Here is a 27,367-nt window from a genome sequence, read left to right on the forward strand (position 1 = left end):
GAAACAGTAACATACATCCCAATGTGTCTCAAAAAGGCATATTTGAGTGAGGATTGTTTGAAGAGTCGCTGTGTGCTTTGTAGCCAACTGTCCCCATTTATATAAAGAGTGGACAGGAACACCTGTCAAATTACGTTTAGTCTCAATTCTGTAAAATCACAATCTATGCCAGGGTATTACTCAGTTATGTGTAAAAGTGGATAGATGAAAAGATCATCAAATTTTTCCAGGAAGGTTCTCAGCACAAAGTGAGTATTATCAATGAATGTTTTAGATTTTTCTTCAGTGCAGAAATACGTAATTTTAAGGAAACTAAATCTATACTTTTTTTAATTTGACCTACAAATTACGTTTGATGGAGTACCTCGAGTAGAACTGTGGGAGACACTAGAGACCCTTAATATAAAGCTGCCATTGCTTAATGCAATCATGGCATTCTATACAGATAACGAAGCAATAGTCCGATGGGGAATGGCTAGTGAAGTGAAAGCTCTGTTCAAAGTCAAGAAGGGTGTGCAACAGAAATGTATGTTAGCCCCAACACTCTTCTGCTTATATATCAACAAAGCTCTCTAATCTCGATTGCAGCTCTCCTTCAGTTCTCATCCTTCTTGACCTTTCCTCTGCCTTTGATACGGTCAATCATGCCACCCTGATAAATCGTCTCTGTGATACATTTGGCATCACAGACCTGGCTCTGGACTGGTTGACCTCCTTCCTCTCAGACCGTCCACTCCATCTCATTCTCCACCTGCGGTGTCCCTCAGAGCTCTATCCTCATGCCTTGGCTTTTCAACATCCACCTGGCTCCTCTAGCCCATTTGATCTCCACCTTCTCTCCTAACGTCCAGCATTATGAGGATGACACGCAGCTCTCCTTCAAGTTTCCCTCCTCTGCCTTCTCCTCTTCCTCTCTCATTCCTGACTGCCTATCTGCTATTCAGGCATGATGCACTGCTAACGATCTCCGTCTTAATGCCAGTCAGACAGAGACCTCTTCTTATTAGGACCCCTTCTCCCTCTCTCTCTCACACTCTGGCCGCCCTCCATGGGCCCCCTCCCCTCACCCACTTGTGAGGCAAAAAACCTTGGTGTCATCTTCGACTCCTCTCTTCTTCTCTCCTCACAACACGGACCTCACCAAGAAGGCCCACATTCAGCTGCACCTAATCAGAGGCATTATCCCTTTCCTCACCTTCCCTCAGAAACTCAATGTCTCCATTGGTCTGGTCCTCTCCAGGCTGGACTATTGCAACAGCCTCTTCGTCAATCTTCCCAACTCCTATCGTCACCCTCTTCAACTAATCCAGAAAAGGACTGCGAAAAGTATTCTTAGCCTCAAGCCCAGAGACTGCATCTCTCCAGTGGCTCATGGTTGCTGCAAGGATCAGGTTCAAGACCCTCTGCATCATCCACAAGGTGTTCTGGGACTTGGAACCCCGCTCCATCCAACTCTCTATACCTAAATACCTCCCTTCCCCAAATAGAGCCCTTTGATCATCTAGCTCAAACTCCCTGCAGATCAGACGCTTTTCCAAGTGGGGGGGGGGGGGGGCAGATCTCTCTCCTCTAGAGGTGCCTCCCTCTGGAATGGCCTCCCTCAGACTTGAGCCAGCCAGATCTCCGTAAGTTCCGGAAGATTTTTAATCTTTTTAAAGATTCTCTTTCTCTTCCTCCTGCCCTCTTACCCTCCCCTGCTAATGCCCCCGTCTGCTTCTTGACTGCCCGCCTGGTTACTTTAGTGTCTTACAGGGCACCTTATTCCAGTCTACTCCTGCACTTGGTCCCCACGGCCCCCACCCTCAACCTGAAATTGTAATTGTAATCTGGACTTGCCCTTCTGGGCCCCTACCCCTGCACTAGTCTGGCTGGGCCTGCACCCTTGTAGCCTTTCCAGTCCATTACCTCGCATTTAGCTTGTGGACCTTCCTTCCCTTGCACTCTCTTTCCCCTGGCTCTGTCATCTTGGCCTTCCCTGGCACCAGTTTTCCTCACAGGCCCTTACACCCTGACCGGCACTCCCCCCTTCCCCTGCCTTCTCCCCTGCACTTCTCTTTACTGCACTTGCACGATCTGAATATCACATGGCCTAATAGGATCGTTTTCTTGTTTTGTCCTCCATGTTCCCACTCCCTCTTGTCTTGTTGCGCCTCGAAACACATTGTGTATAGGGGCATTATAAATACCCAATAAATAATTAGTTGAAGTAATTGATATAGTTATGTCTACTCCCATTGATGTTCTAACACTTGGAATAAACAATTATCCATTCTTCTAGCGAATATCCCTTACCCATGTAAGGTTACAAAAGCAGATTGTGGCTTTCTGTCACTACAAGAGTCTCAAGAATAACCATACAAAAAACAAATCTATAGTCTTTCTCACCTGGGAAGAAGCAGACAGCTTTCTTGTTAATCAATTGAGGATAGTGCAATAGATCAGGTCAAAACATTTGACTACGTGAGAATTTGATTTATGGACTCCGACCATTTGGAAACATCAGCGGGAGAAATCAAATTGTGCGTGCTCCACCTATGTCATGGCAACAGATAGATTTGCTAGGGAAAATGGACATGAGGCCCAGTAACCTACTTTGAAAATGTACAAACTTCAGGCTATACAAGCAACATTATATGATTCGGAACTTTGGGGGCTATCCTCCTGTGCAATGATGTTGGTCACTGAGAATATTTTTTTGAAAACATTTTTTAAGACTGTGGTAAGACAGACACGTACAAATGTTCTTAACCGGTTCAGATTTAGAAATGCCTGTTCTAGCCCTACTTCTCTGATGAAGGGTCCCTATTCTACTAAATAAACTGCTGCTCATCAGGAGGTCTGGCAAAATTACATTTCATCCTCTGTCCCAACCTATTATATCTCAACATCTGACACTACCACTAATAACAAAAAAACAAATTATCCTCTAGAAGTATTATAGTCCCCTCTTGGCTTGAGTTTGCTGGTGTGTGAACCCCTATGTAATCGTATCTCCAGTTCATTCTTTACTTCGGTTCAGGCCTCAGCCTGCTGGTACAGTTCAAAACAAGGTCTGTGTGTTTGTTGGTTCCTTATAAAAGGGAATGCCCGACCCCCCCCTCCAATGTCTTGTTTAACACAAACAGTTCCATCTTCAACTGTGTGTTCTTGTTGTTCAGTCACTTGTATGGTACAACAAGAATTGTACACCCTCTTTAGCGAAGTATAGAGATGCCCTGCAAGATTACTATCACAGATTGGAAGCATTTCTTCTTGTTGTGAATGCATCAAAGATCTAGCATTCTATACTGGCCAGAGTTACGGCACAATCTGGCATCCAGAGGTGTGAGCGCAACACATTTAGTGAAAACAGAACTTTATCTTGAGGAGGAAGAGTATATTTTTAGTGAAATTGTAAAATCTACATTTACAGGTCAATTGCAATCCAAACTAGTATTCAATTATGAATCTTATACTATATAAAGCCAAATTATGCTCACTCCCTTTGTATCAAATTCAGGCTTGGCACTCGATCACTAGGCTATCATCTTAATGTTTGGGATGCATCCAAAACATAGCTATGCCCCTTTTTCAAAAATGAAAAAGAAAAATTCATGATATGCTATTATGCCCACAATAAGCTAGATGCAGAATGTTGTATCCGAAACCTAGGTTCATTGAGTGTGATAGCCGGCACATAGCGAAGGACATGACTATGAAGGCTCACAAATAATTAAGTAATGGTATAAGCAGTAGCCAAATATATACATAGAGCTTGGATCTACAGGAAGACTGCTTTAAATATGACGTGCTAATTCGACATTACATTTGTGTACCTGTTAATTCAACATTATATTATGTGGGAAGTATGATAGATGTTGATTTATATGTTTAGAACTTCTAATGTATATTATTCTTTGTTATGTGCTATATGAATTGTGCATTTTATGCTTAGATGACATTTGTTTGGCCCTTATTTTATTGATTAATGAATCTCTTAATGCTGTGCGACATTTGCCTGCTGCAATTATTCTCTCAAATTATATTAGGTCTCCATTCAGTGTTATTTATTGTGTATGACTATTTGCATAGTAGTATTGCTAGGTTATTTTCTATTATACTGATGACCATCAATTTTGTGTATCATAATTTAGCGATATATTTTCTTCAGATTAATTGTATTTACATGCCTAATGAATAGTCGAATACAGGTATTATTGATGCTTAAACTGAGTAGCATTACATTGGATAATAAAAGCTTCAGCGGACATGGGTTTTAACGGCCCGCAACTACCAAAGCCCAACACCAATGTCCACCACTCACACCTTGCCGGGATATGAAGGTTATATGAAATCATAGCAAGTTTTTCATTGGGACAACAGCTGCTGATTCTGCTATTGCTATTTATTCAGGAATGGTTTAATTGTAGAAGTATGTAAAGCTTTGATGGGGTCATACATTTAACTAATCATTACTGTCTTTTTTGAGAAGCCAGGGCACATGCCCAAGTGGGCCCTACCACCTTCAGGAAATGTTCTTGAGTTAATATATGGGTTTATTGGACATTCTCTCCTTCCTCCTCCATTCAAGGTTATAAAAGTAGCTATTCTTCATTGATATCTTCATTGTTGTTCACTCCACCCCACGCTCCCACCCATCTGCAGTGAGGTAAGGATTGTTTTTTTTTCTTTAGTTTTTTTTACCTTAGCCCTGCAGATCTGTGTTGTTGCTTACAGGAAAGTGATAAGAGTTTGAGCAAGGACCAATGAGAACCTGCCATCTCTTAAACCAAGTTCTCCAGGCAGAATTAGTCCATGACTAAAGAAAAACACATATAGAAGAACAAGTTACTTACTCCCTGTTGTTCCTCCCACGTATTCCTCATCTTTAGATATCTTCACGTCCAGCTTTAGCTGCTTCGGAAAAAAAATGTGGCAGCGGGCGCAGTGCATCGATGCGGTTGACTCGATGTCCCTCGAGGGCTTCCATCTTTGGGTCAATGTCATTGTCGATATATATAGCAGCATCAGTTCTGTTTTTTAGCCTTCCTTTTGCAGAAATACCAGCATCAGTGAGTCCCAGACAGTACCGAACTTTGAAATAGCGTAAAGTGTAACAAATGGAAATTCTACAGTAGGGTAGGTTGGGAGGGGCGATGAGGAATATGTGGGAGGAACATCCATTCGAAAGAACGTTACCAGGGGAAAGTAACTTGTTATTTGAATGGATTGTGTCCTCCCATGTATTCCTCATCTTTAGATATACTCCCAAAGCAGTGTTAGGTCATGGAGAAGCAAGCACACATTTTCAGATTTAAGATTTGTCATGGACTGAATGTAGGACAGCTTTCCCAAATCATCCTTCCTGGCCAGAGGATGAGTCCAGACAGTAATGCTTTGCAAATGTATGAAGTGGATGCCACACAAATGTCCTTTATACGCACCCCTCTTTGCAGAGCAGATCATTTTGCCCCTTATGGAATGAGCTCTCAGGACTTATGGGGGATCTTTCCCGGACAATCTGTAGCATTCCGTAATCGCACAAATTATCCATCTGGACAACTTCAAGTTTTGTAACTTGAAGTCCCAGTTTGTGTGCAGTTTAACCTATGAAAAGTTGGTCATGTTGACATATCTTTGCCATCCGTGAAATGTAAAAGCTCAGAGCCTTTCTGGGAACAAGCCTATGTAGCCTTTCCTCTTCCTTGTCAAGATGAGGGGTGGATAAAAGGTTGTCAGTACAATTTTCTGGGATAAGTGAAAATCACATGCGATTTTTGGCAAAAAAGAAGGTTTGACCTTAAGGACAACCTTGTCCTTGTAAAAAATAGTACATGGAGGTTTACTAGATAAAGCTTGCAACTCACTCACCCAGTGGGCTGAAGTCAAGGCTACTAACAGAATGGTTTTAAGCATTAGTAGTCTCAGTGGACATGACTGTAGAGGCAAAAAAGGAGCACACAGACATTTTAAGACAAGATTCAAGTCCCAAATATGCACTTGAAAAGGTATAGGGGGGAACAAGTTAGTGAGCCCTTTAAAAAATGGTATAATTAATAGCATCTTAAAATATACCTTCTCAAGTGCACTTGAAGATTGAAAGTGCTGCCAAATAGCCTTCGGTTTAATTTCTTTATTTTTGTACCGCGCACCGAACCCTCTGGTAGCTGGGCGCTTGAAGCTTATACAGTAGTTAAAGATTTGTCAGACACGAAAAAGAATACAACAACGATAAGTGCAGGTCGACCAAGGTTAAATGGTGGTCGTGTATGGAACAACAGTGCAACAACAGATACAGTGTTAGGTGATGGAGTTACAGCTGGCAGGGGGGACTGAACAGGCAAAAGCTGAACCTTCTTGGAAACTCTTGAAGAGCCAGCTCTTTACATTGGCTCTGAAGGTCCAGAATGCAGGTTCAGTGTGGAGGCTTAGAGGAAGTGCATTCCACTGTTTAGCCGCAAATACTGGGAAGCTTGCTCCCCCTGCTCTTTTGAATAGAAATCTTGGCACAGCTAGGCAGTGAGCGTAGATGGCTCTGATGGGTCTTGTGGGTTGGTGTAGGTTGACTTTATCGGCTAGGTATTTGGGGGCGGTATTTGTGAGACACTTGTGGGTGATGACAAGGGTGCGGAGGGCTATTCTGTCCTGTACCCGGAGCCAGTGGGCCTCCTGTCTGAAGCCAGAGATGTGCACCGATCTAGGTATACATAGACATAGAGCTGCTCTTAAGGCGTTATTTTGAAGGACCTGGAGTTTGGTTAGGTTCCTTTCGGAGGTGCATAGGTAGGGGGTTTTGCAGTAATCGATCTTGGATAACACTAGAGCCCTGGCTAGAGTGATACAACTATTAGGTGACAGGAATTGCTTGCAGGCGTTAATTAGTTTGTTTGTGTAGGCCGTGGAGGATGCAGTTGAGTTCACCTGCTTCTTGAGGGATAGTGTGGAGTCCAGGTATATTCCCAGGGTTTTGATCTCTTTGGCCACTTTGATTGGGTTTCCATCGATGCTGATGGAGTCATAGTGAGGGTCTATTTTGTTCAGGCGGGATTGGGAGCCGACAATCAGGAGCTCGGTTTTCTCGTCATTGAGGCAGAGGCAATGATCTGCCATCCACACCTGGATTTCCAAGTAGATCTCATTGATTCTTTTACAATCATCTTCATAGCACCCTGAGAGTGTGAGGAGAACCTGGGTGTCATCAGCGTAATTGGTGTATGTGACACCCAGGTTGTCAAAAAGGTCAAAGAGGAGCTTGGTGAAGATGTTGTAAAGTGTTGGCGAGACTCAAGAGCCTTGTGGTACGCCACAGTGGATGGGAATTGGGACGGCTGCGGCCGAAGGTGCGAAGACCCTGGTAGTGCGGTTAGATAGGAAGGATTGAATCCAGGAAGTGGCATTGCTGGAGAAGGCAGCTGCTGTAGATAGGTGATCAGTATGGATGGTAAAAGAAATGAAGTGATGATCTGACCATGCCGTAGGGGCATTTTGGAGGATGGTTGTAGAGCAGTTGAGATCTGCCAACCAGTCCAGTGTTCTGTCTTTATTGTGTGTTGGGGAAGTCACACGATGGTTAAAGCCAAGTTGGGAAAGGGTGTTTTCCAAGGATGTAGCATTGAGGTCATTGGGGTCGGAGAGACCTAAGTTAAAGTCACCAAGTAAGATTATTTGTGAGCCAGGTTTGGTGTTATTGGTTAGTAGATTGGAGATATGCCCTGGGGGTCAGTAGGTAAGGTGAATGAGAATGGTTTGGGTTGCTGAGAGGGGGAGCTTGACAGAGTAGCTCCATTGATGTAGGGCTGGCCGTGGGGATGGCTCTAAGGCCGAGGGATGTTTTGGCGATGAAGGCTACTCCGCCTCCTTTGCTGTTCTCCTCGTCCTTCCTTATTATTGAGTAACCATCTGGGATGGCTAGTGATAGTGCTGGGCCTGCCGCCTGGTGCAGCCAGGTTTCGGTGATTGTTAGGAAGTGAAGATCATTGCACGAGGTTAGGCCTGCGATGTCTAGGGCGTGGGCAATGAGGGAGCGCGCGTTGATGAGTGCACCTCTAATGGTGTGGAGGGGTATGCTGGCAGGTGCAAGCTTGGGAAGGCAAAGTTGACAGGTTCTCACGTGTGGAGTCCTCCGATGGGGGATCTGAGAACCAAGCCTGAGATTCCTCGCTTCCCCTGGGCATGGGGTGCAGGGAGCAGGCGTGGCTGTAAAGCGGTTGATCCATTCAGTGGGACAGAGGGGGAGCTCAGTATATGAATTATTTTACAATTCATGCCGGTAGGGGGGATCATTGTATGTGCGTATTGATGGGACGGGTTGACCAGAGTTGAGGAGAGAGAGAATAGAGGCCATGGTTAGGGTGAAGTGCACCATAGTACGAGGGCTGATTTAGTAGGGGTGGCGCCGACTGGTAATAAGGGGCAAGTTTGGATACACAAACTAAGCAGTGGGTTGGGCCCTAGGAGATATGAAGGGCAGTTCACATAACATAGGAAAGAAGCCCTTGATTAATTCACTCAGTAATCAGTGGTCCAGAACAATTGGGGTGCGATAGGCCCGATCACAAAAAATGCAGTAGGCTAGATCAACAGACAAGCAATAGGCCACTGGTAGTGTGCAGTAGGATGGGTCACCAGACTGTGATAGGCTAGTTCATCTGGTAGGCAGTAGGCCGGTACAGATAGATTGCAGTGGGCCAGGTTACAGAAATTGCAGTGGGCAATTTCAAAGTATACAGTAGGTTTGTTTAACAGACAATCAATAGGCCAGTACAGAGGGCCAAATCACAAAGTATGCAGTGGGCTAGCTCAAAATATGCTGTAGGCTAATTCAAAATATACCCAGGCAATCAGTAGGCCAGTACAGATAAAGTGCAGGAGGATACTGCCGTAGGGTAGGTCATCAAAATGCAGTAGGTCGATGCAAATAGGATGGAATGCAGTGGAGGGTACCATCCGACAGTATACAACGGGTGGTCAGAAGGGTGAATTAAAGCAAACGCTCAGACATGAAAAATACAACGTTGAATATAGATGTTTAGCGCCTGGAAGTTAGAGAGTTTATATGAAGCTGCTGAGTTACCCGCAGGTGCCAAGTCAGATGCCAAGGAGATGAGTGTTCTTACAGGCGGAACACTGATTGGGCAGTGTGGCATCCGGGACCAGAGGTTCAGCGAGGTGTCGCAGCGAATGGTGGAGAGAGTTTTTGAGGACACAGCCGACACGTAGATGGGAAGGGAGTAGCCACGGCCTGCCGGCACTGACAGGCACGGACAGGAGATGGCCTTAGTTAGTAGGCCTTTGTTACAGGAGGGTGGCTTCCGCCTCCAGTTAGCCTTGATTGGCTAAAAGGCCAGCCTGACGAGGTTGCTAGGCAACCAAAGCAACATAGGGCCCGATGGCTCTGATTAATAAGAGGCAGCCATCTTAGAATCGGAACATTTCGTGCCACAGAGTAGGCTCTCCATGTGGGTTAGACCTGCTGGAGAAGCAGTGGCAGTCAGGGTGGGTGGGTGGGTGGTCGGTCGGGAGGCAATAACAGGCAATAAGTAATGGCTGGAATTATAAAGTGGGATCTGAGGTAAAGCTGCTCCTGCAGCAGCAGTCACTGAGGAGGATCACAGGTATAGCTGCTCCTGCAGCGACGATGTTCACTCCACGTTGCAGCTGCTTCAGCAGCTGAGGGGAAGGCGTCGGGGCTCCTGCCCTGGAAGAGATGGGGGCAACTGGGCACGGACAGGAGAAGGCCTCATTTAGTAGACCTTTGTTACAGGAGGCCGGCCTCCACCTCCGGTTAGCCTTGATTGGCTAAAAGGCCAGCCTGAAGCAGTGGCAGTGTGGGTGGGAGGCAATAACAGGCAATACTGGAATCACGAAGGGGATCTGAGGTAAATAGTTTCAATCTGTAGCACCTGATTTGCTAAATGCAACAAAAAAGATAACACCATAGGTGTATTGCACTGAAAAGGGTCCACATCCTTTTCCATACATCAGCTGCAGAACTTATTCCAACAGCAGCAGTACAGGGAATTTTTAGCTGGCCTACTGGCCGTAAAGCAAAATCTCCATAGCGTCATCCAGAAGGTCCCAATCCTTTTATATCAGCCTCTCAGAAACCATGTGTGAAGGTTGTGTGCCTTGACCTCTGGATGGAGAACCCCACCCTCCTTTCGCGAGAGAAGGTCCTCTCTTTGTGGAAGTACAACATCTGCCTGGCCCAATACGGAGTATTTAGGATCATGGGTTTCCCAAACTTTCTCAACCTCCTGATCACGTGAGGAATGACGGGGACTGGAGGAAACCTGTATAGCAGTGGAAACTCCCAATCCACTATGAACACGTCTCCTAGAACTCCTCTTAGGGAAAATTCCCTGGAGCAAAACAGTTTGCACTTACGGTTGACACTGGTCGCGAACAGATCCACTTGAGGGGTACCCCAAAGGGTGAAGATCTCTTGAAGGACTTCCTGAGATAGCTCCGACTGATGGAAGAGTGTTGTGAGAAACCATGGGGCATTCTCCCATTAAGACCAAGAATCCTCTATTCAGGTGGCCTGGGGAGGGCCATCGCTCTTGGATCCCAACCCTGGGGGTGGACAAGCAAGGAAGAATCACCTCGATAGGGATTACAGGATTGTTCTCATGGGAATACCTTTGGAGAGACCCAGTATTTTGACAGTGCGGTAGAGGAGGAGGAAATCCCAGACGCCTTCATAGGCTACATTGATTCCCGTCCCCCAGATCCAGGTCTCATTTTACCCAATTCCAATCCTGTCATCCATGACCCAAGACGAAAGAAGGAAAGAGGCAGGCGCCCCAAGGGCAGAATTAAGAAAACCCAAATCAGACTGAGACAGGACATTGATAGTAATATCCATTCATCTTTTTTATTCATTTATTTTTGTATTTTTATTGGTTTGTTCAACCTTTACAAAACAAAAGACAAAACAATACAACGGATAAGGAGTTACCCCTTTCCTTTCCCTCCCTCCCTCCACGTGGCTTTAGCCAGTCCATTTCATCTCATTCAGTTCAGTCAATCGTGCCCTTCGTTCTACCAGGCCTTTTGATTTCTCCTTAGCCACTTAGGTTAGTTCCTGTTCTTCCAACCGAGTTTTTATCACTTGAAGGAAATTTATCAGGGCAAATAAAACTGCTCTATTAGATCCTTCAAAAAGTGCTTTCCACCACTCTTCAATGCTCCTTGTTCGATGGCTGTTAATAACTGAAGCAAAGTTAAGACCTCTTTGATGCTCAAAGTCCGAGCATGACATTGTCAGATGTTTTAGCGTTTCTTTGGCATCATTACAGAAACGGCACATGGGGTTAAAGTTTGCGTGTTTTAACCAAGTACCTATGCGTTTTTTTGTAAGAAATGCATTTAGTCTGAAGCGCATGTAAAGTGCCCTTGCGTGTTGGTTTGGCAGGCATGTTAGGTAGGACTGTCGTCAGTTATAGGCTTTAGCCTCACTGGTGCTTCATGCATCAGTTTAGAGTTTGCTCTTAAGTCACAGGTCTTGATCCAATCCAATCTCCAGATCTTCCTCTTGGCTGACTCTGGGTTTTCTGTTAACATTAATAAGAGTGATGTCGTACTCTTCTAGTAAGTCTTGACACAGACGGTTCCATTTAGAGAGGATGGTATGGTCTTTCTCGGAGTTAGGCATATGCAGGATGCAGAATTGGGGTGCTGGTGTCTTCAACATCGTTTTACGATACAGGCTCAATAAATTCCATGAGACTCTTGCATGGATTGAAATTAAGCCTAATTCATACAGTATGCACACGGTTGAGGTACCCCTCGGTAAATGAAGCACTCGAGTCCAAAAGATGTTTTCTAGTGAGTTCCATAAATCACTGGGGCAGCCAAATGCATTTTCACCTCCGTAGATTATAATCGTCACAACTTTTTGTTGGAAAACGTGATGGTAGGTTTTAATGAAAATTTTCGGTATTTGTTGTTAATCAGCGAGGCTTGACACGCCAGCTGCCGACACTTGCTTTTAGCTGCTTCAACCCACGGTGCATCGTTTCTGCTCGCGCAGATTCTCATACCTAAGTATGTGGTGTGTTTTGCGAGCTGAAATCGATCCTTGGCAATGAACCAGTTGTGTTTCTTCCCCCTTCCACTTGAACCTGATAGTTTCTCCAAAATCAGGATTTCGCATTTTAGTCTGTTGATTTGCAGCCCGTTAGATGTTATGTAAGTATCTGTAAGATTTATTTTACGCTGAAGACCTACCGGGGTCTGATCTATCAGAACAAGATCGTCAGCATACACTAGGTAGTCAATGGGCGATCCGTGCATTTTAGGTGGGAACGTGTTGGCGCCACAGAATACATCCCTTACATCTGATATGAACAGATTAAATATTGTTGCTGCCAAGGGACAGCCCTGTTTCACACCCTTGTATGTTTTGATTTTGGTTGACAAAGTGCCCTTCATATCAAGGCGGATCCTAATGGGCGTCTCCGTATGCAGTTCGCGGATTGCGTCCACTTGGCTAGGAGGGCAGTTCCACTCATATCATTTTTTCCACAAAAGCACAAAAAACGCCTGAGAGAGGTCTATCAATGCTAGGTAAATCCTTGAATTAGATCTAATTGCATCCATCTTTAGAAGATTCAATACGAACAGATTTAGTCCGCAACCGACCCCCTTTACAAATCCTGCTTTTCTGGGGTCTATATGATTGGAGTCTTTGGCCCACCTCAGAATTTTGCGTTGGAGAAGAGTGGCATAAATCTTCCCCACATTATCAAGGAGCGCCATAGGTCGATAGTTTTTTGGGTTGGTTCGGTCCCCTTTTTTGAAAATGGGCACCACAACAGCGCTTTTCCAAGAGTTGGGGGTAGAGCGGTTCTTAATGATACGATTGAATAGAGTAACACAGAAGTCTGCCCATAGGCCCACGTTACGTTTGATTGTATAGTTCGTCAAGCCGTCGGGGCCTGGGGCTCTGGATTCTCGCACACTTTAGATGACGAGTAGGATGTCTTCTCTTCTGAATTCAAGGTCCCATTTAGTTACAGCCAGTGGATCACAGGAAACCAATAGTTCATCTTTACAGAATAGGGCTGAGTAAAACTCTACCCATACTTTTTCAGTGACAGCATTGGCCTGTAGGGCATGTTGAGGTGCCAAACTGCTGTTTATCAGTTTCCAGAAGTCCGCTGAATTTTTCCCTTCCATTTTTGCTATCATTTTCTCTGAGTCATTTTGTAGCATAGTGACTGCATGTGACTTCAGCCAGTTCTTGTATTTTTGCTTAAATGCCCTGGTTTTGTGATTTCGTTGAAAGGCCCTTTTATTTTCCTCATTTCCTGTCTCATCAGTCTTTTTCGTTGAAGGACAGACAAGTCGAATTTGTGTTTTGGATGTAGTTCGACTTGTCTCAATTTATGTTTACGTTCTTCAAATTGAGACAGGAGATGTTGGTATTCCAGACACTCTGTGTTTTCAGTAAAATTCGATGTTATACCCGCTACTTCAGAATCAAGGAGGTTTAGACGGATCCTGCTAGACCCTGTGCTTACCGAATACGGCCAGCTCACTTGGATACCGTCAATCTGTTTATTGAATGTGAGTTGCACCATGTCATGGTCACTATGGATTGTTTCGAGAATGTTTAGTTGCCCCACTCTCTTATGTAAGTTTTCCGTAACGAATATATAGTCAAGAACCGAAATTTGGTCCAACCTTCTCCATGTGGGCTGGGCTGGAATGTCTCCCACAGTGTTGCCATTTAGCATAGACAGACCACACATGTCCATTTCTAAGCACCATTGAGCTGCTTTTTGTTCCAGATGACATTTCTCACTCAGACATGCAATGTTTAAGTCGCCGCATACGATCAGATCTAACGGATGTTCCGTTTCAAGGAGTTGGTCGATCGCTGCTGTCACTCTCTCTAGAAAAGACGTTGCGTCTTTAACCCAATGATACCAATATACATTAATAATGTATAGTCAAACACCCTTGATTTCTTCGGACTGTGTTACACCAACTGTTCATATCTGAATGAAGGGTGACAGATTCCGTGATTCGATGATCCTGAAGCCTGCGGCCTTTCTCACTGCCATCAGCAAACCTGCCATTGGTCTTCCCTTTGGTTGAATGATCGCTGGATTGCATGCAATTTCAAAGCCTTCTAGAACCGGGCTTGCTCTTAGCCAAGTTTCTTGTAGGCACAGAAGGTCCAGATTGATTGCGCATGGGGTTTTAAACAGGTGGTTAAAAACTCTGGTGTTCCAGGATGCCAATAGGTAAGTACTTCGGTTCTCTAAGGCCTGGCATTAATTATTCGAGACCTTATTTAAATTAGCAGCTAGCCAGGACCAGTTGGACACCCCGTAGGGGTTTCCGTCGTGTCATGTCGTTGACAGTTGTTGAGGGCTCACTCCGTGCTCCATTGACTGTAATTCTTATAAGCTCCCCCTTCCGAGGTGCCACCACAGACTCCACAGTAAGTGACGTTGTCATTACCGGGATCAATGTCGTTGCAGCCAATGTTTTTGATTCAATCTGATGGGACCAAGCTCGACTTATCGCTAGGTCTGATGTATTGCCGAAGTCACTTTTAGGCGAAGAAAGCCGAGAACATTGGTTATGTGTTATGTCGTGTTATGTCGAACCCCAATGACATCAGCACCGGACCAGCATCGAGCAAAGCGTCACCAATGAGTTTCGACTGAAGATGTAGAATAACGGCATCATTTTTCTTCTTGTTAAAGAATTCTACAATCTTGAGGTCATCAGATTCGATTGCCCTTAGATTCGGGATCAGGTGGCACAGCCAGAGTACATTGTGGCGGTTTAATATTAAGTCGTCCGAAGAGTCGATACGTTCCAATATAAGGCGGTGCAGGCCCTGCTGTCCGTGGTTCTGTAGTTTACCCTCTTTCTCGTTGACAACTTGGTGGTTCATGTTCGTGAATTTCCGCCTTTCAGGTTGAGGCTTAGAATGTTTTGTAAGTAGTGCAACCTAGTATCCGATCTAGGTTCGCTTGATGAGACAGACAGTCCGGGAGGCACTCTCACACCTTCCGCCGACAGATTGTTCTTGCCAACCCGAATGACTGTAGCAGCGTTGATCCGCAACGTTACACCTAATGTGCTTGCCTTCACCTCCAGCGGTTTTCGTTTGTCGGCCAAGGTTAGAAATTGTGGACTCTGGTAGACTTTTTCCGGGAGGGGCCAGACCGGAAGTTGGATCAGTTGGCAGGTTCTTGTCGCTTTATTCAGGTTAACTACACCTTTTGACCCCTCTTTTGTTGAAATCAGCAGAGTAGTGGGGGGCATCTTTGCAATGCTCAAAGCCGGGTCTGCAGGCTGAGGCGGTAATGGTAATTGAGTCGCACTTGGATCAACCTCTTCTGTTGGCCCCTCTTTTGAGACCTGCAGCAGTTCGGTAAGTGGTTTCTTAGAAGCGCCCCACACTGAGTTATTCACTACCTGCGCATCAAGGGGTAGAATGCCGTGAGGGGGCATGGGGACCATCTGTACATGGGCCGAGCTTGTGCCGGTGACGCTCAGCTCGTCGTCCCCGTATGTTGATACATTCATCAGGGTGTCAGATACATCACTGATGCAGGTAGAGGAGCCCTCCAAAACCATTGCCACTTTTTTAGCATTTTTAGCCAGCTGCTTTCGTTCCAAAGGATTAATTTTTGGTGGCACGCCGTTGACAGTTACGTTCACAGTTTTAATATTGCGCAAGAATTTTCGAGAGTTATTGTTTCCTCTTCCCACTTTCCTTGCCGGTTGGTTTTTTTACTTCATTACAGGAGCACCTATTGCTTGACCGTTAAACTTACTCGTCTTTAGTGGATCTACTGAAGGTTTGAAGATGTTGTAGATAACGGGGTTTTCCCACGACGTCCATTGTTGCTCGTGGTAGTTCTTTTGGACATGACTCCTGGAGGGTACAAGATGTTGATGAGGTAGGCCTTTGCGGGTTTTGTAAGGCTAAGTTTGCAATGTCTTGGTACTCTTTTACAGCTTTGCGAACCCGCTATTGATTTTAGTTAGCTCTCTACTTATAGTAGTTTGATCCTTTGGTATAGCGTGGCAACTGTCCTTAAGTGAATCTGGAAGGGGCAGACCAGGGTCAGCATGAGAAAATCTGTCGAAAGACGTCCAGTCCTCAGTGACAGCCACTGTCGGGACCCGCAGGTCAGCGGTACTTTTCAGATGTTCCACTTTGTCGACAAGCAACCCTGTTGCACACTCGCAGTCGTTTGTTGAGTGTGTCTTAAAGGAGACCCGATCTTTTCAAAAGTTGTCGCGAGTTGGCACTTTGCACAATTATCAACTGTTATTAAGTCGCCATGAGCCTTGTTTTTTTGGAAAAAGTTCAGGGCTTCTTTGGCGACCTCAGCCAAAAGTTTTTTGTCAATGTTTGCGTTTATTACTTAGTCCATCAAGGCTGCATATGTCAAGTCCGCCTTCTTATTCATCTCTTGCATGGCCACCTTACAGTCCATAGACTCCTTTTCGATATTCCTTGAGTTGTTTGTCAGTGTGGCGACTACAGCTAACAGGTCTTTAATGGTGTCATTAAGGTTCTCATACATTTTGAGAAATGGAGCGATGGATATGCTCATAGAGGACATTATCAGAGCCTGCATATCTTTCATTTTTGGCACATTTCCCAGTGCTGCAGGCTCTGGCTCTCTACGACGCAAGCTTCTTTTCTTGCAGTTGGCGGGGCGTCTGATCTTCGGATATGGGCGCTCCATGAGTGATGAGTCTAATGACGCATGGTCTAAGGAGGCATCACTAGATGATGAATACCTATCACATGGGGCTTGTTCCGTCTGCAGAAGCTCCAATGGTGGGGTTAGGTGGATTAATGCGCTTAGCCTTTTTGTTTTGAGCATCTGAGGCTAGGCGAAATACTTTCTTCAAGTCTCCTACGTTTGTTTAAACAGCAAGCCCGAGGGGTTTGCTGCTGCGTGAGCGTGGGAGAGGTCACAGGGCCATCGTGATGCATCTCTTTATCCAAGTCGACTGTTGTCTGTGCAGCCATCACCACTCCTGTGTCGCCTTTCAGCGTTCTTTGGTTGTTAATGCGAGTGAGGTCTGCTAACAGTTTATTAGCGACCTCTAGTGAATTCCTGCGCTCAAGACCATAAGCTGTTTCAGAGGCAGAGGCAGAATGAGAGTTCCTTGAAGGTTGCGTCCATAGGCCATCTGCTGAACTCACTTGCCCCCTTACCGTGTCTCCAGCAGGGCGACTGAATACAGCGTCCTCGTCCTCACTGAAGGAGCCACTGTAGGCAGTGCAGCGGAGGGCTGGGGTTGTAGTCTCTCCAGTGGTCCCCATTGAGTCTACGGCACTGTAGAATTGAATTTGTGGTGATTTCCAGCTGAAGTTTGTTACGGGGACCGGGCTCTGGGCATTACAGCTTTGCGTGCCGTGGTCGATTTACTGACGACATGGCCTGCTTTGTTTCCAACCCGCAAGGTTAGCCGACATGTGAAGCTGCTTCACATCACCCCGAGGCACGTGATTTATACTTGTGTCGAGAGTTAAGTCCTCCGGCGCGGCCGAGCACACGATCACCGCCACCAATTCAATACATGCGGTAGGGTCGACGGAAGCCAAAGAGGCCAATATAGGACCCCTGCTCCCATCTGCATGATTCGTAGCATCCGATGCACAGACGGAGAGAGGGAGAGAGGGAGAGAGGGAGAGAAGGTGAGAGGGGGAGAGAGAGGGAGAGAGGGAGAGAGGGAGAGAGGGAGAGAGGGAGAGAGGGAGAGAGGGAGAGAGGGAGTGGGAGAGACTGAAGCAGGTGGCCGAAAGGAAATACATAAAGCTTCACAGCGCGGAAAAGAGGAAAGAAAAGGAAACTAGTAAAGCAGTTTGAAAATAAAGAGATGAGATCGTGAGAAAGTAAAGAGAAAGTCAGAAAGCAGAGTGGTGTAAGGGACGCAAAGGAAAAAGGACTATATTAAAGAGGGCACGAGCGACCCGAAACGAGAGAGAAGGGTGCAAGCGACCTGGCAGAGTGGAAAAGGTGCAAGTGGGCACGGAAAGGTAAAGAAAGTGCAAGTGCGCAGAAGAAGAAAAGAAAGCTGCCAGTGGGCATGAAGAGGAGAGTACACGTGTGCAGGAGAAGGAAAGAAAGGTGCCAGTGGGCACAAGAAAGTAAGTAAAAAAAACAGAGGGGAACAGGAAGGGGTGCAGAAAGCCCCGGAAGGAGAAAGTTAAGAGCAGAAAATAAAAGAGAGGGGTTATAGCTTGGAGTGGTCACACTTAGGAGGATAAAAATAACCTGCCGTTTTCCAAAGTCTCTGATGCTTACTCTTTGAAAGAACTGTATAAGAAGAAAAAGGTACATCCTGACAAACTGAACTCGTGTTTTCTTTTTAGCTCAAGAGGGACCTAAGCTTGGGGTGAGGGAACCCTGAGAGGTCTTAAAGCTGAATTTGTGTTTGAACTGGAAGGGCGCCTAAGCCCAGGGAAGGGAACCCTCAGAGGCCTAAGAGCTGAACTTGAAAGAGGCCTAAGCTTGGGAAAGGGACCCCTGAGAGGCCCAATTGTATTTGTGTTTGAACTTGGAAGAGGCCTAAACTTGGGGAAGGGAAACCTAAGAGGGCTATCACAGTGGAATCTTGATTATGCTGTGTTACGAAAGGAGCTGAAGCGTGGGGAAGCGAACCCCAAGGCATTAAAGACATTGACATTTTTTGAACTATGGAGAAGGTCCTATGAACAGTCTGATTGAACTCATCCTTTTGAGGCGGACCAACCTACATCTGGTGAGAAGACAACCTGAAACGAATACTGGTTTCCAATTTCTGTCGAACTACCACTTTTTGCTTTTGAAAGACTTCCTAACAAATTTTTGACAAAGAGTGAGGGCCAGCATAGTTTTAGGCACAGACAAATGAACACTTACTTAGCCCTGGTAACGTTCTTTCGATTGGATGTTCCTCCCACATATTCCTCATCTTATGATAATTATCCTTCCAGCTTTAGCTGCTTCGGAAATGTTGTTCGACAGGGGGCACTGTGTGTCGAGTTGATGTCCCTCGAGGGACTCCGTTCGACTGTCGACATCATCATCAGTATAAATAGCGCACGCAGCGCCTGTTGGCTTCAGTTCTGTTTTTCACCTCCTGTAGAGGAATTACCAGGCGTACCATAGACCTGAGGCTCCAAGAAAGTGTAAAGTGTATAAACACGTAAATTCTAAGGCAGTGTATGTTGGGAGGGGCGATGAGGAATACGTGGGAGGAACATCCAATCAAAAGAATGTTACCAGGGGGAAGTAGCTTGTTCTTTGAATGGATTGTGTCCTCCCACCTATTCCTCATCTTATGATAGACTCCCAAAGCAGTACTAATTTGGTGGTGGGAGTAGAAATTATATTTTGTTTTAACTGTTGCCATGGACTGAATGAAGGACCGCTTTTCCAAATTGTCCTCCCTGACTGGAAGATGAATCCAGGCAGTAATGTTTCACAAACGTGTGAATAGACTACCAATTTGCCGCTGAACAAATGTCTTTGACTGGGACAACTCTCTGAAGAGCAGCAGAGGTTGCCATGCCCCTTGTGGTATGTGTGCTCATGCCTTTTGGCGGGTCCTTGACCGGCTCCTGCAGTCGGCTCCCGCATCCTGGGCGATTGAGTCACTCGTTTGCTGACACACAGGTACGAGCTCCCCGCCTGTTTTATTACGTAAGATTCGGGGCAGGCCGCCCCCGCCACGGAAGCCATCCGTGTTTTTTAGTCCCACCCTTCCACCGCGGACCGAATTATTTTGCACGGCCTGCATTTTCATTTCCATTTGTAGCTTCAGCAATTTTTACATACTCTACCCTGCTTCTGTTCCAGGGTCCCGCAGCCACAGCCAGCTACGGCATATTCAGCCCCTACAAGCCTGAGTGCCCCATTAAAATGAGGGCTATCGTTTGACCGCTACTCGCAGGCACCCGCACCAGGGCTATCCCAAATCAAGCACCTCCAATGGCTCCAAGACTGCGTCCACAGGTATCTTGACGCCATTCTGTGTACTAAGCCAGGTTCCTTACTACATATCGTAATTAGAGTAAACCAAAATCTTTGGTTAAACTCACCTGTTTCTATATATATTTTTTTATTTTTATATTTCCTCCTTCACCTTCCAGTACACCAGCTACCTACCTTTAGGAACCTCCTCCATCAGTTTGAAGGGGTCTGCCACACGTTGCTTTCAGCTCCCTTTCAGCTCCCTGTTCACCCCGACTGGAAGAAGCACCATTCTCTGACTTCCGTCCAGGTCAGTAATCAGTGCTAGCAAGCTACTGGACAATGGTCTCATTGTCCACCCACATGGTCCTAATTAGATTCTATTGCAAGCCAGTATAATTATCATTAGATCTATTCCTTCTAGACGAGCTCTACAATAATTTGAGCCCCTCTCCTATTCTTTACATTATATTTTTTTGTTTCTCACATAGGGGAGACCAAGTCGAGGCCCATGAAGAAGGCTTCCCACCGAAACGTCACAGGACCACATCATTTTGAGGGCATTATTCCCCAATCCCGCTTCATAACGCGATCTGTTTCCAGACATAGACCTACGACTAGGTCTGTTTTTTCCTATGAGTCAACAACAATATATTCAATGTCAGAAAGAAAAAATGTCCTTTCTTTGATTCATGACTTTGACTCCATGCACTCTATACAGTTGGTTGCCTTGTGTTAAAACACTACACTATGTTTCTTTGCACACATTGCACATTTAGGCAAACCGCCAATGACTATGTATTTATATGTTTTGTCTGTTAATTTTCTTTAAGCATTTGCTACCTTTCTTTGATGCATTTGTTAAACAAGATGAATGTGTTTTGATTTGTATGTACACAAAAAACTAAAAAGTATTATGTTAAACTGAACGCAGAACATTTCCTCTGCACCTACTAACACTGGCTAAATAACAAGCTACAGTGTAACCTTTAAGGGCTTAACTGCTCGTCTTCTTGATTATGTATGAGAGTTAGCTTAATGAAATGGCTTGTCATACCAAGCATGCTGAATAACTCAGCCTTTACAAAAATGTATATGTAAAGTGACCAAAAGTAAGTGGTAGGACGCCATCCCTTTTGTTTCAAGTATTATTAGCTCTAAAGTCCTCCCACTTTTCCATGAGCTGACCCTCCAGTTACCTGGAAGATCTCTCCCTGACAGGATGATGGCCTCAATTTATGAATAACTTCCAATCCAAGAACTCTGGAATAGAAAACTTTTGAAAGGAAAAAAGATCTGGATGACTATCGGACAAATCACTCTTAACAGTAGTCAACGTTGGAGGAGTTATCTTGTGATCAGAAAATATTTTTTTCTGGGTTTCAATGGCCTGTTGGTGTTTACTGGTTTTTTCAGCAAAACCTTCATGAATCTCTTGGCACTACTTATCGTTCTCTTGAGCTAAGAGTGTAATTGGGGGGGTCTTTCAATTCTTTAAGAATTTAAAAGATTTCCTTGGATTGAGATTTGGCTTGCTGAATCCTCGCATTAAAATGTTCCGCTTTGGATCGAAAAATGATCAATTTATAATCCTTAGCAGCAAGCTTGTAAGACGCTAGTGATGCTACAGATTGGTCTTTTCTCCAAAGACGTTCATCCATATGCTGAGAGCCCATTGGCAGGATCTCATTCTGAGGCGAGTCTCTGGCACCAGAAAAATGCAGGATGCCATGAGATCGAGCAACCTCAAATAATCGAAGGCCAGAAGATGCTGGGCACTATGTAATTTGGTGATCATCTGCAGGATATGTGGAGCTCTCACCTCGGGTGACGAGGCTTTCCCCAAGGAAGCATCCAAAAATGCTCCAATAAATTGGAGTCTTGAGATGGTATCATGTGGGACTTCTTGTAATTGAGGGAGAAGCCCAGTTTGTGGAGAGAATGGCAGGTTACGCTGAGATGTTCCCAGGCTTGTTCCGGTGATTGTGCCCTGACCAGCCAATTGCCGAGCTAGGGATGGACGTGAATCCCCCCCTCCTGAGACTCGCTGCCAGCATCGCCATTAACTTGGTAAACCCTTGGGTGGAGGTCAGCCTGAATGGCATTACTCGAAATTGATCATGAGAACTTCCAACTGTGAACCTCAGGTACTTTCTGTGCTTGTGATGGAAAGGCACATGAAAGTAAGCATCCAGAAGGTCCAATGACAAAATCCAGTCTTGGAGTTGGAGAGCTTGAAGGATTTAGGAAAGGATAACCATCTTGAACTTGTTCTTCCTGAGGAACTATTTCAAGTTTCTTAAGTGCAAGATGGGTCTCAATCCTCCACCCTTTTTGGGAATTAGAAAGTATGGGGAGTACCAACCCTTGTTTTTTTCCGCCGCAGGTACTGGTTCTATAGCACCTTTCTGTAGCAGGGTCAACACAAGCAGGTGTTTTCTGCACAAGGAGCAGATCCGGAACTTTGAAATAACTGTTCCCCGGTGGAGGATCCCAAGGCCTTTTCTGAAAAGGAAGGCAGTAACCTTGGGTTACAGTTTCCAGTGCCCAATCATCTGAAGTAATGCCCCGCCATTCTTTCAGATGCTGAGTAAGTCTGCCTCCCACCGGGGTCTTGCGAAATGGCAGCTGAGGGTAAAACTGCTGCTGCTTGGGCTGGCTTAGCACCTCTGCCTCGTCCACCATGAAGGAGTCTTCTCTGACCTCTTTGACTGGCTTGACCTCTTCCTCTTCCAATTGAGGAGTAGAATCAAAGGGGCTTAACCCTCCAAGAAGATGAACCGGAGAAGGGGTGTTGAGGCTGTCTAATGGCGGCGCTAAGGGATGTAGCCACGGCTTTTGAGTTCTGCAGCTTTTCTAAACTCTCAACAGCCTTGCTGCCAAACAGCGTTGAGACGTCAAAAGGCATATTGAGGGGTCTAGATTGCACACCTGGAGCAAATCCTGACTTCCTCAACCACGCAAATCTGTGCAACACTGTGCTAGTTGCCATGGATCTGCTGATGCGGTCTGAAGTATCCAGCAGACCTGACTGGAGGCACTCAAGCATTGCCTTCTTACGATTGATGATAGCCAGGAAGCCATCTTTTTCTTCACATTCCGGGATGTAGTCAGCTGCCATAGCTACGCAGCCCGACAGGGTAAACGTAAACCTTGACAAGGTACAAGTTGCGTTAGTTGAATTTAATGCCATACTACCAGCAGTAAATATTTTTCTCGCCAGGCATCTAATCTCTTATCATCCCTATCAGGAGGGATAAAGGGTTATGCCGATTGCTCAGTTGATGTAGCAGCTTGAACCACCAAACATTCTGGTGTTGGATGTTTTGTTAAGTACTCTGGGTCACTGCTGGATGGCCCATATTTACTAGCAAAAATGTTATTTACTGCAGCCGCAGTCTCTGGTGTCTCCCAATTTGCTGAGACCCTTTTTTTGTAGTGCAGTGTGAAATGGCAATATTGGATCTTTTTGGAGACCCTGATCCAAAATATCTGTCAGGTCATCCTGCTCAAAAGAAGGAGTAGGATTGCTCCAACCTAAAAACGGTATCACCTTGTTCATCAGCTTCCTATATGAGGAGTGAGCGTGGTCAGTTGGATCTGGTTTGCTAAATTACAGTTCCAGAGAGGTATCTAAACCACTGGCTGACTGAAGGTTATCATACAAGTCTTTTAACCTAGACTCTTCTGAGATGAATTCATCTGGCACATTAGGGGTGATATAATGTAACCCAAGTGGTGGTGTTTATCATGTAAAGGTTCATTATCTTCATAGATAGAGGTTAAAGACTTTCTTTGGAAAGGGTTTGAAAACTTTTTCCTGGATTACTGTTGGCTTCGACAACTTTGAAGTAATCGTCTGTCATGCATGGCAGGCAAATTACCTCGGGACCTGGAACACTGTCTTCACACTGAACTGGTTAGGCCCATAGATCTGCTAAGCCTTTCTATTCTAAATGGAGGTTGTTTGATATCTTGCCTGCAAAACGACGTTCGCATTATTCACGTCGTTGAATTCACGCGATTAGGGATTTTCACGTGTGTTACTGCATTACGTTCATAAGCAGCGTGGCGACGTCGCTCGCTGCTTCTGATTGAACCAACATGGCGTCTTGTAGCTGAATCTTTGATCTGCGTCTTCGCATCTCCTCAGTAACATCTTTGGCTTTCCTCGTGCGTGTTTCCTCCACACGCGAACTCCTGTAGCTGCTTCCAAGAAGTTACAGCAGTTTCCCTTGTTCGCGTATATCTTTCTACACGCTACCATCAGAAGCTGTCTACTAGAAGACCTACGGACGGCTTTTCCTGCACACGCAAGTTCTGGTAATCCCATCTGCGTGTACTCTTATCGTATGTAAAACCCCAAGCAGTTTCCTGAAGTCTTGAAGTGCGGCTTTCCTGGCTGCGTGCAAGTTTGTCACGTGTAAAAACACATGCAGGTTCCTGATCTCTGAACGTGCTGTTCCTGGCTGTGTTTACCATTTCACGTGTAATTCCACACGCAAGTTGTGCTATGCTTTTGATTTAAACCCTGGCACCTGTGAGGAGACAACAGGTGGCTTTCTACTCCTTATTTCTGTTCTACGTGGGAAAGGAAGTACCCCTTCAACTGTTAATTAGAAGGTGATTGTGCACAGTACTTTGGACGCTATCTTGTGGTACACCAACCCGGTATCTAGCGTGAGCGTCGTGCCGTTCGGGATAAGTTTTCCCTTACTAACCTTCCCTCCTTTTGTCATCGTTTCCTTATTTGGATTACTTCAGAGACTTGTGTAGCAGAGCCCCAGTTATCAGAATCTACACAGAACACAGAATCTAGTGTTGTACTAGTTGCTATTGCTGTGCTATTAGTGAGAGTTAATGTTGGGACACTTCCTCATTATACTTTATTGTATCCTAGGCTGACTTCCAATGATTCTCCCACGTCCTTTCCAGTGATCCCTCTCTTTGCCTGTTTTATCAGTCAGAGAGTTGTATCATTTGGAAGGTCTATTTTTGACTTCAATACTTTCGAGCTGGTTCCCTCCTCATGGATCCGGAAGAGCCATACCAAGTGTATCCTTTATGTTTATACCTGTATCCTTTTATATAAGATACTTGGGTGATTTATGACAGAATCAGAAGCCATGGAGGGTACGGATCCTTTAGCGGTCTTGACTCAGTTAATCACTGATTTGAGAAACGAAATGATTACGGCACAGGATACATTGCGTCATCGCATGGATGTTATGCAAGATGCCATGCATGCCTCTCCTCAGGAAGTACAGGCTCCAGTAGCCACGGCATCTGGGTCTGGGACACCGGCACCACAACGGGAAGCCGTTCAAGTGGTTATGCCAACATAGTTTCCTCTGGCTCCCCCGGAAAGGTTCACCGTGAGCCTAAAACCTATAGAACCTTTGTCAATCAGTGCCGACTCCATTTCCTCTGCTGGCCTAATTCGTTTCCCGATGTAACTACAAAAGCAGCATTCGTGCTTTCTCATTTGGGGGGTACTGCTGCTGCTTGGGCTAATCCTTTATTGGAGACAAACAGACCCTTGCTTTACGATTGTGATGACCTGCTGGCAGCCATGAGTAAAGGCTTTGATATGCGGTATGCCACTCAAGCCACAGATTTGGAGTTGCTTAGTCTACAACAGGGTAATCAAACCTTATTGGCATACATTGCCAGATTTAACCAATCATCAGCCGAGACCCAATGGCCTGAAGATAAGAAAATGGCTGTTTTCTACAAGGGTCCTTCGGAAGAATTGAAAGACGTCTTGTCTACCGTTCCTGTGGTCCCTATGGGTTCACAGAATTGCTCGATCTAATTCTGCAAATCGACGCACGAATAAAGGCTTGTAAAGGGGAGAAAAAAACTTTCTTGCAAGCATCTGTTCGTACTGATGTACCAGCAGCTCCCTCCAATGAACCTGAACCAATGCAGATTCGAGCGGTGAGAGGTCGATTATCTAACGCAGAAAGAGAGAACCGCAGATAAACAATTTGTGTATGTATTGCGGTTCATCTGAGCATTTACTCGTTGCATGTCCCAAGAAACCAGTCAAGCGTTCAGGGAAATGCCAAAACTTGACATTAGCAGGAGTCCCTGTGTCGAGTGCTACATCGGACTCCCAGACAATTCCGGCTTTTGCGCCTATAGCTGTGGAGGTGACGTTACATTTTGCAAACCAAGAAATAGTTTCCAGGGATATGGTTGATTCCGGGTCCACGAATAATTACATTGACATCACATATGCTAAGAAATGTTCTATACCCCTGATAACCAAGGACAGACCTGAAACAGTGAGCAATGTGGATGGGTCAGTATTGACTTGGGGTATGGTAACTCAAGAGACTGTACCTATTCGAATGGTTTTACCAAACGGTCATTCAGAGGAGATGATTTTTGATGTAATAGCGGCTCCTCTTTACAAACTATTGCTTGGTCTTGCCTGGCTGACTCTCCAGAATCCGACTATTGACTGGGTTACGGGACAGATTCAATATCCATCTGTTTATTGTAACGAACATTGTTTTACAAATCAGGAGGTGTCATCTAAATCACATATATTGGCCTCTTCGGAGGAAGGTTCAGCTATCATCATTGCTATACATCAGAGTGGTACACATATACCATGCGAGTATACTGCGTATGCAGATGTTTTTGACAAAGGACAGGCAGAACAGCTGCCTCCACATAGACAGTATGACTGTCTGATTTAACTGATTCCTGGGTCCAAAATCCCTACTGGTCGAGTTTATTCTTTAACCCCCAAAGAAGATGTAGGCCCTCATTACGACCCTGGCGGAAAGTGACTGACCGGACCGCCACAGCGTTAATAGCGTTTCCGCCATTGCACGATGGAGCAAAGTGCGGCCCATTCCGACCCATCGGGCACGAGCACCACGGCATGGCGGAAGTGCAAAGTCCGCGATGGCGGAAATGACCACAAAACGGCCCACACCGCCGCCGTACGGCGCCCTAGGTGCAATACCGCCACCCATCTTAGCGGACACCGCAGTGAGCGCCAACCGGAAAGTACGGTGACCGTAAATATACGGAAACGGAAGTAAAAACATGGGCCCGGAACGGGAAACAGCACGCCGTACACCTATAAAACCACAAAATCCACACAACCACTAAAAACACTACCCTGAGACACACCCCAACCCGTCATCCACCCTAGCGAAACCAAGAAAAATGGGAAAAGTAGCGAAGAAAGCGTGCGACCGCAAGCGGCAGGTCCACTTCTCCCGTGAGGAACTCACCGTGCTAACAGAGACCCTCCAGGAGAATGCCGCCGCCGTCTTCTCCACGCAAATGACCAGGACGGCACTTGCGAACAAGAAGGCCATATGGGCTCTGGTGGCACAGCGGGTAAGTGCGGTGGGGACCGCACCCCGCAACCCACAGCAATGCAGAAAGCGATGGGACGACCTGCGGATACG

At 45.6% G+C, this 27,367-nt stretch overlaps 1 protein-coding gene across 1 annotated transcript in view; it reads right to left on the bottom strand.

Annotated features, from left to right (window-relative positions):
* Positions 1–27,367, bottom strand: part of UNKL (unk like zinc finger) — a 1,575,372-nt gene that overhangs the window by 233,108 nt on the left and 1,314,897 nt on the right. The gene's annotated exons all lie outside the window — the stretch shown is intronic.

Source organism: Ambystoma mexicanum, chromosome 2q (assembly GCF_040938575.1).
Source record: "Ambystoma mexicanum isolate Mex_15411 chromosome 2q, UKY_AmexF1_1, whole genome shotgun sequence".
Taxonomy (NCBI): Eukaryota; Metazoa; Chordata; class Amphibia; order Caudata; family Ambystomatidae; genus Ambystoma; species Ambystoma mexicanum.